General features: G+C 47.5%; 1 pseudogene; it reads left to right on the top strand.

The window, feature by feature from the left end:
• Positions 1-4,303: 4,303 nt before the first annotated feature.
• LOC126024574 (KAT8 regulatory NSL complex subunit 2-like) overlaps positions 4,304-10,203 on the top strand; it is a 30,366-nt pseudogene continuing 24,466 nt past the window's right edge.

Below are 10,203 nucleotides of genomic sequence, written 5' to 3'. Positions count from 1 at the left end.
ATGGGGGACAAGGGAAGAAGAGAGGGGCTGCTCATGGGAGGGATCCTGGGAACACTGGTCGAGGGAAGCTGACACTGGTGGTGGGATCAGTGCCAAAACATTTTATCTTTAAAACTCAACTATGAATAACTTAGTAAATCATGGTGCTTTAATAAAATAATTCTAATTTTAGAAATTAAATTAAATTAGATAATAGGGGCCAGAGGGATAGCATGGAGGTAAGGCCTTTGCCTTTCATACAGAAGGACAGTGGTTCAAATCCCGGCATTCCATATGGTCCCCTGAGCCTGCCAGGAGTGATTTCTGAGCATAGAGCCAGAAGTAACCCGAGCGATGCCGGGTGTGACCCAAAAAAAAAAAAATTTAAGATAATAAATTAGAGCAAATCTGTTCAATGTAAACTATCACCTTCAAGACAGAAATAATTTACAATTCATCGATTTCTACCAGCTACGTATCTACGTTCAGAGGCTTAAAGCCTTAAGCAGACGGGAGTGGTCGCTAAGCACAGAACAGGAAAACTCTGAACACACTGCTGGATGTAGCCCCTTAGAAACAAACCCCCACCCCCAAAATAAGAAAAGTGGCCTATCTTTAACCTATGTCTCTCTGTAGTAGATTTCAACTTGTGCCTATACCTTAGAATTGTCAAAGAACTTAAATACTTAGCAACATAAGGAACAGAAACCGGAAGTAGATCAGTGGTTTGCCAGGGATTAAAAAAAAGGGGACATGAGAAAGATGTTCAAAGTGATAAATATGATAATAATTTTGACTGTGGTGACAGTTCTGAGCTTAAATATATGTCAAACATTAAACTGTATTTTAATAAATCCTGTATTTTAAATGTGTAAATTTTGCTTCTTTTTGGGCCATATGAGGCAATGCTCAGAGGTTACTCCTGGAAGGTGGTGGCTGGGGACCATAAGGTGCTGGGGACTGAACTTAGATTGGCTTCATTCGAGGAAAGTGCCCTACCACTCTGGCATATATATATACATATATGTATACTGATTACACTTCAATAAAACTGAGATAAATACTGACCTCTAGATTCCATTCTACCACCTCAAAACTGGTACAGGGGTTTCCGCTGAAAATCCTAATTCTTAGAAACTTCTCAACTGATTGCAAATGTACATTTGAGACAGAGTCACTGCTTTATAGCTATCATTCACTTCCTTCTTCAAAAGTTTTGAGGTGACTCATTCAAGCATGTCACTTTATCATCACTCATTCTTGTTTTGTTTTGTTTCATTTTGGGGCCACACCCAGTAGTGCTCAGGGGATACTTCTATTTTTAGTGTAAGTGTTGCAGAAGCAAACACTCGGGTGATTCTTGGCTCTGCACTCAGGAATCAATCATGAGCTGAAGGACCATATGGGATGCCATTGACTGAACTCGGGTCAACTGCATGCAAGGCAAACTATCTACCCATACCATCTCTGGCCTCTCATCACTCTTTCTTTCTTTCTCAATCTTTGAAAGACAGATTTTCAAACCACATTTAGCTAAAACTGTACTTGCTAATGCCACCTATGGACTCCTGACAAATGTACTGGTCTCTGGAGCCCTTTTACTTGACACCTCATTACAGCATTCAAAGTTGTTAACCTATTTTCCCTCTATCTGATCATCTTTCCACTCTTAATATGTCTCCTGACATTCATTCCTTTTAACTTTTTCTCTTACTGTCCTTGCATCCTTTCTACTTTTTATTATAGGCTGTTCTCTGGACACAACTTTTATCATGCTAAAGACTTCAGAAATTGGTTATTTAAAAATAACCAAATGAATACAGCTTCAGTTTGCCCTTCAGTGCTGACTGCCTCTATTAATTCTACATTTGTAGATCCAATATCTACCTACATCTTCACCAGAATGTCATCATTTCAGAAAATTCAGATGTGATCCAAAACCAAACCAAAACAACAACAATAAACAAGGTGTAGCCCACAAGCGAAACAAAAAATAATTGGGGGGAGGGGACTAACACCCAGTGGTAATTAGTTCTGGCTCTGTTTTCAGGAATTACTCCAGGAGGTGCTCAGAGGATCGTAAGGGATGACAAATATCAAACCCAGGTCGACAGTTTACAAGGGAAAAAAGGTCCTATTGTTCCAGTCCCCCCTACAAGAAAATTCTAATTAAAATTTTAAAATCCAAGATAGAAATAACATCTTACCTCAGATTCTATATTTCTCATTCCCAATCAAGTGAACCAAATCAAATCCTCAACATCTTTATTGTTCCTTTTCTCCCCAAAATTGACCAGAACCGGCCCTGTCAGATTCTGCCCTACTCCCTAGAATCACTGTAAAAGAAAAATCCATAAATGTCTTTTACTTTAGCTTCAAACCAAGTAGGCAATACCCATCTCTGGCCCTTCACTGCTCTCGGTGTTCTGACACTGTTTCCCTAAGCCCTGGCTCATCACCGGCAGTGTCACTGACTTTGGATTTGTCATTGGCAGTGACTTCCCTAAACTGACCCGGGTTTTCTTGCTTCCTTGTTTTCTGACTTACTGCATCGTCCTCGAAAAAAGTAAGTCACTTACCTTAGGTATATGGCAAAAATTATATTGTCCTTCAAAATTCCGTTAGTAAGATCCCATTCTGCTATTATCCTAGGCTTATCTAGAGATAAATAGTTTATTTATCGGTCTTTTCTATTTAACAATAGGACCACAGACACACACATCCAGGTCAATGTTGAGACGTGAGGGTTCAGAACTCCTCTGTGGTACTAACTGTAGGAAGGGAGGGAAGGAGGAACAGAGGGAGGGAGGGTAGAAGAGAGGGAGGGAGGAAGAGGAAGGAAGGAAGGAAGGGAGGGAGGGAGGGAGGGAGGGAGGGAGGGAGGGAGGAAGGAAGGAAGGGAGGAAGGAAGGGAGGGAAGGAGGAAGAAAGGAAGGAAGGAAGGAAGGAAGGAAGGAAGGAAGGAAGGAAGGAAGGAAGGAAGGAAGGGAGGGAGGGAGGAAGGAAGGAAGGAAGGAAGGAAGGAAGGAAGGAAGGAAGGAAGGGAGGGAGGAAGGGAGGAAAGGATGGAGGAAGGAAGGAAGGGATGGAAGAAGGAAGGAAGAGAGGGAGGAAGAGAGGGAGGGAGGAAGAGAGGGAGGGAGGAAGGGAGGGGACGGGCGGGATGGAGGAGCGTTCGTCGTCGAGCAGCGAGCGAGCGTCCACTTGTCCCGACCGTCGGACGCGCGAGGGACCCTGAGCGCCGAGGCCCGCCGAGCCCCGAAGCCGCGAAGGGCCGCGGAGCCCGGGGAGGGCAGGCGGGCGGGCGGGCGGGCGGTTGGGCGGCGGGGCCGTGGGCGCACGCACCCGGCAGCGGCGAGCAGGCAGGGCGGCGTCCGAGGCTGCGGCCTCCCGGCGGGCTGGAGCTGCCGTCGCTCGTCCGCCGGCGCGGGGCCCGGAAGGCGGGGGGGGGGGGACGAGGAGCGGGCGAGCGAGGAGCGGGCGGCCAGCGGGGGAGCCGGAGGCCTCGCTCGGGCGCGGCGGGCGGGCGGCCCCGGGTCACGCGCGCCCAGAGGAGAAGCGAGCCGAGCCGAGCCGAGCCGAGCCGAAGCCCGAAGCCCCGAGCCGCCCGGGTCCGAGTCGAGCCCGGTCCGCGGCGCTGCGCTCCGAGCGCTCGGCTGCTCCGGGCGGGGCAACGGGTCACGCGCGCCGGACTCACCGCGGCGGCCCGGACTCCGCGCGCCTCCCGCGCCGCGCCAGCCGCCGGCCTCCGGCTCCTGCCTCCCGCGCCGGCGCCGGCTCCCGAGCGGCTTCCGAGCGCAGCGGTCCGGTCGCGCCGCGCCGCGCAGCGCCGCCGGCCGGACGGACGGACGGACGGACGGACGCGCCGCCGAGGGCCCCGTGACGGGCACTTCCGGGGACCCGGCTCCGCCAATCCCCGCTCGCGGGGCGGGAGCGCGACGACCTTGCCCGCCCATCGGAGGCGCCCTCGCAGGCCGGGCGGGGCTCGCGGGCGGGGCGGGGCGGGGCGGGGCGCGCGAGCAGCGGAGGCGGGTCCGGCGCCCCGGGCGCCAGAAACCGGAGGGAGCCGAGCGGCAGGCTGGCACAGCGGACCCCGCCGGCGTCCCTCGAGTCCCTCGAGTCCGAGCCCCGACCCCCGCCTTGCCGCCCACGCCCTCCCGGAAGCACGGAACGCGGGCGTCCCGGCCGAGCCCGGGACAAAGGCCCGCTCCGGCTCCGCTCCGGGCACAGGGGAGGCAGAAGGTGTGTAGACAGGCGCATCCACAAGCACACACATGTGCGTACACACACATACGCCCGGCGAGAGAACGTCCTACACACCGGCATGCTCGAGACCACGGACAAAATCCGAGCCCTTCAGTTCCCCGTCGAGCCCGGGAGCAGAAGGGCGGCGAGGCAGCACACAGGAGAGCTGCAGGCGGCCGGAGGCCAGCGTCGCCGGAACGGGCCGAAGCCCGGGAGGCCGCCGCACAGCCTGCTGGCGGGGCTGGAAGGGCACCCGGGAAGGTCCTCCGGGACACGCGGGGCCGGCCATTCGAGCAGGGCTTCAATAACAGTGACCTCTCACGCCGCCATCGCCCGGTCGAAAATAAGTGAATGCCGAGGCCAGAGACGTGCGTCTGGACGGGGATCGAGGTGCTCGCTGCATCCCGACGCAAAACAGACCACAACAAAGAGTGGAAAGGCCAGAAGTGACGACTTCCTTACAAGGCTACAAGTCGAAGGACAGTTGGCCAGCTAATAAGGGAAAAGTTAAGCAAAATAGAACCCTTCAACAACACAAGAGACGGAACCTACCTGGAAAGATGATCCCACTGCGGGGAGGGCACTTACCTGTCATGGGATCGACAGGGGCTCGATCCCAGCATCTCTCCGGCTCCCCAAACACTGAGAGGCGTGACCCCTGGGCATAGACTCTGGGGTAATCCCCGCACTCACCAGATATGACTCCCAACAGAATAAAACATTTTTTTCTTGCTTTTTGGGTCACACCCGGCAGCACTCAGGGATTACTCCTTGCTCTACGCTCAGAACTCGCTCCTGGCAGGCTCAGGAGACCATGTGGGATGCCGGGATTCGAATCACCGTCCTTCTGCATGCAAGGCAAAACGCCTTACCTCCATGCTCTCTCTCCGGACCCCAAAATAAAGAATTTTTAAAAGAGTTGGAACAAAGCAGTTTATGCATGACTAGTTCATCGATCTGATGGCAGTAATTCTGTGAATTCAGAAGAGGGACCAACCCTATAGTCAAAGGTGGTCAGGAAGTTTATAGGAGATCCTGGAAGCTGATTCAGAAAAATTACTCATGGAGGACACTCTTGAAATGTCTAGAAAGAAACAGAAGAGTGAAAGTAAAAGGTCAGAGGGCATGGTTTTGTTTATTTGTTTGTTTGGGGGGGCACACCCAGCAGTGCTCAGGGGTTACTCCTGGCTCTAACTCAGAAGGTATTGCTGGTGGTGCTCAGGGAACAATATGGGATGGCAGAGATACATCCCGGATTGGTCACTTGCAAGGCAAAGGCCCTACCTGCTGGTCAGAGGGCATGGAAAACCCTTTGAGCTGACCACAGCTGGGAACCTGAATTGGAGAGAAACAATAGCATGTCTTTGCATACAAACTGTCAGGTTCAGACCCTGTCTTCTTCTTAGACAATTTAGGATGCCTTTTAAATAACAGTGGCCAAGCCACTCACATGCCACAGAAGTGTTTTTAGGGGATTACTCAGAAATCATAATAGACAACTGCAGGAGGAAAATGAGGATGCGGTCTAGATATAAAATTTGTTTTAAATTTTACAAACGATTCTGGAACCAGAGTGGTGGCGCAAGCAGTAAGGCATCTGCCTTGCCCACACTAGCCTAGGAAGGACCTCTGTTCTCCCGGGGCATCCCATATGGTCCCCAAGCCTGGAGCGATTTCTGAGCACAAAGCCAGTAGTAACCCCTGAGCCTCACCAGTGTGGCCCAAGAACAAACAAAATTTACAAACAATTCTGATTTATACACCCAGGTTGAGAATAAGAAAATGACATTACAACAGTTTATTAATGCTAAAAGGGGATTGTAATAGAATAATGGAGCACAGTCGACCAACTTAACACATATTTAAATTGTTTTCTTGCTGCAAGAAGACAGGAAACACAACTAACTGCCTGACTTCACTTCCCATTTTACAGTAGTAAGATAATATAGAAAGCAATTTAAGAACAAAAATACTAATGTGTTTGCAATTCACACCTCATAATAATTATGGTACAATTAACTTTTACACATAAGCATTTCTACTTTAGCAACAACTCACCAGAAAAATTCCTGGGAACAATCTATTTTTTTTATAAAGAAAATGCTTTAAACCTAATTTCTGAAAGTCAATATACTAAAAACCCTTCTTATTTTTGCTACTCTTTGACATATGTAGACACAATTCTATATTAACTACTAAAATACATTTGGCTTCTAGTATGTAAGTTTATTAAATGTCAGTTTAGCATTATAAAGTCCAACATTTTCACTGTGATATGAAATTTCAAAAAATCAAGAAAATTTCAGTTCAAATAGGTTTCTTAAAGTCCCCAAACCAAAATCAATCCATTGATTGTTCTCCCTCTCCCCAACACTTGACTGTTCCTATGTTGCCAGACTATTTTAAATAAAAGATTGAGAGAACTTTTGAAAAAGAAAGAGAGCAAGCAAAGCGACTTTGTGGCGGACGTTTTGTTAGGAACAGGATTCAGACCCACGTCTTGCCGACCAATCAGAGATAATCACCCAAACCCCAGAACACAGAATCCCCAGTGGTGTTCCTTTACTCATGGCCTATTTTCTCAACCTTGTCTGAAGGGGCAGAAGTTTTGCATTAAGCATATCCTGGGGGGGGGGGGGAGAAATAGCATGGAAGTAGGGCATTTGCCTTGCATGTAGAAGGACAGTGGTTCAAATCCCGGCATCCCATATGGTCCCCCCCCCCCCCCCCGAGCCTGCCAGGAGCGATTTCTGAGCCTAGAGCCAGGAGTAAGCCCTGAGCGCTGCTGGGCGTGACCAAAAACAAAACAAACAAACAAACAAAAAGCATAACCTGGAAAATAGGAATACATCCTTTAAACAGTGTAGTTATGTGTCGACTAAGAATAGGAAAAGACGTCCCAATGCCACCTCAAAGCCTGAGAAGAAAGATGGGGTGTCCTCTGCTGAACATGCTCGAAGTAATGCCTTGGCATTTCATGCTCAAATAAAAAAGACTAATCCGGGGCCTATGGATAAAACACTCTTGTGCCACCTCAGCTCATATGCTAAGACAGAGCAGGGGTCTCAGACTCCAGAAAGTAATCATAAGGAAGCAAGCCGAATTCTGAAGACAGCTGGAGTGATGAGGAGAAGGAGCCCATTACTATGCATCAGACATGGAGAGGTGACCCTGACAGTGAACCTGATAGCATAGACAGTGATCAAGAAGATCCTCTGAAACATGCTGATGTTTACACAGCAAAAGAAGTGGCCCTGATTATGCTGGAGAAGCTTATTTGTTTGCAGTCCTTGTGTATTGACCAGTTTAAACGTCTTCAGCATCTGCTCAAAGAGAAGAAGCGATGCTACCTACATAATCGCAAAATAGAACATGAAGCTCTAGGTAGTAATCTCCCATCTGGGCCAGAAGGACTTTTGGCCAAAGAACGAGAGAATCTGAAAGGACTCAAGTGTCTTCAACTATCATCAGTGCTATGGAGGGGTGGCGAGCACGCAGCTCTTGAGCCACATGCGGCTCCCGGCCAAAATGAATGAGGCTCTTTGCCTCTTGTCATGATTTTGTATACTGTGGCTCTTTGCCAAGTTTGGATTTTGTTCTGCTGCTTCTGAGGAGAGATCTCTGAGCGTACAGTCCCGACCCAGGCTGCGTCCTCCCGTCTCTCATCCCTCGGAAACAACTGCATGGGCCAGCGAGCGAGGGACCCGTGTGTCACATGTTGGGTCACATCTTGCCGTTAGTTCTTAGCGTGGAGGACGCAGCACACCCTCACCATCACTGCAGGATTTTGACCCTCACTCAAAATGGCAAAATGCAGTATGTGTTGAATATATTATTGTTAAAATTAGATGTTTTTGTGTGTTTGTGTGTTTTGGCAGGTCACTGCGTGGTGTGGCCACAGTTTAAAATTTTGGCTCTTTGTGTTGAACTTGTTCTCCACCCCTGCTTTACTACATAGGCTGCACAGGGAACTCAGAATGCTGGCTACAGATAGTGTACCCCAGCAGGCCCATACCTCTCGCTCCAGTCAGAGATGCTTGGCCTTTGTGGATGATGTTCATGCTACGATCAATCTCTTCCAATGACCAGGCACTGCCTTACCCATTTTTGTCAGGACGCAAATCAGGTGTTCTTCAAATGCTGTCAGGGATGTGAAGAGATACCCTGCAACCAGTCAGTTCCTGTAAGCCTCTCTGAGGATCCTTGCTGTCCACTGCATTTCCAGTTGCCTCCTCAGATGTGTAAACTCGAGCAGGTACTGTCTGTGCCAGATGATCTGGACGCTGGCCCCATGGATCTGTACTTGAGTGCTGCCGAACTTCAGCCCACTGAGAGTTTACCTTTGGAGTTCATTGATGAGGGGAATGTTGTAGGATTCACCCTTGCTTTCTGACCCTTCACTAAACCTTGAAGATCACTGAGTCAAAGAAATTGCTCCAGTGGACATTTTGGACCAAGTGTACATGACTGAGATGGCTGTAGAACTCAGAATTCTGAGAAAGTGGGGCCTAACACATAGCACAGCAGTAGGGCGTTTGCCTTGTGAACCTGAAGGACCCGGTTCGATTTCTGGCATCCCATAGGGTCCCCCAGCCTGCCAAGGGTGATTTATGAGTGCAGAACTAGGAGTAACCCCTGAGAACCGCTGGATGTGGCCCAACAACCAATCAATGAATCAACCAATAAATAAAAATAAAGTTGAAAAAAATATTCTGAGAAAGGCTCTGTGTCGTTGCCTCTAAGTGGAGTTGTCACTACAAATGGGAAGCCAGAATCCACTTCTGTCAGTTCGTAGTTTGGAAAAATCATTGGAAGGAAATTAGTTTTCCATTATTTAAATAAGGATTCTTTAAATCCTGGCCCTTTCTCTAGCTAACAATCTGGACTGCCTTTTATTTCTTCTGGGTTACTGAATGCTTCAGCCAAACATATACGGTAATCAGATCTTGGGGAGGGAGACCAACAGTGCCTAAAAGTTATGAGTGTCTTCCCATTCTGGGCAGGATGACAGTGATTCTACAAAGAATCTTGTTATGAGATTTGGAAAATTGGGGAGGAATCCATAAAGAGAGCTGTATACCCGTAAGATGTTGATACATTGAGTGACTGGTCCTCAAATTAGCTCTGAGCCATCTGATTAGCCATCCAACTTGTTTCTGATCTCTGATAATATAATATAATAATACAATATACAACAATACAATCTAATATACAATATATAATATAATATATTATAATATAAATTATCTGATCTCTGATAATATACATTTCTGTAGTAGTTATGCAAGATATAATTTTAAAAGTTACTGTATATAGTATATTAAATGTTATGAAAATGTAAAAGAAGAAAAATTATACATAAAACATGTAAAGGAGAAAAATTATACATAAAAATCATTTTAGTGTACATTAAAATATCTTTGAAAAAATTAAAAATAGTGTACCAAAGAGGTCATTCCATCTTGTCCCAGATTTTCCTTTTCAGATAACTACTGAGGTTCCCTGCTGGAGAAGCAGCCTGAGCTACATGAGCCATAATATCCCCCTCCTCCAAAAAAAAAATCCTGTAAGCCCAATGGTGACTTGATGTGAATGCTCCATTGAAATAGGTAGAGTGATGATGCTTAAACCCATGTCTTGCAAGAATTTGAACTCAGAATAGTAAGAGAAAATCAATCACATTTGGAAGCAGAAACTTAAATGTCAGGCTATAGAAAAAAAATTCTAAAATGTGCAAATTATGAAAGGTCAGAAAGATAGTATAGTGGCTAAGGCACTTGTTTTGCATGCAGCTAAATCTTTGCATAGCATATGGTCCCCTGAGCAATGCCACGAGTGATTCCTGAGCACAGAGCTAGGAGTAAGACCTAAACACAACTGGGTGTGGCCCAAAATTGGGAGACAGGGGGAAAATTAAAAGTAAATTGAAGCCATTTGGGCAGAAAAGAGACATATTAAGTAAGGAGAAAATGAAGTCAT

Source organism: Suncus etruscus, chromosome 12, assembly GCF_024139225.1.
Source record: "Suncus etruscus isolate mSunEtr1 chromosome 12, mSunEtr1.pri.cur, whole genome shotgun sequence".
NCBI classification, from domain to species: Eukaryota; Metazoa; Chordata; class Mammalia; order Eulipotyphla; family Soricidae; genus Suncus; species Suncus etruscus.
The sequence above is the reverse complement of the archived record's forward strand: the minus strand, read 5'-3'. Positions and strand labels throughout refer to the sequence as shown.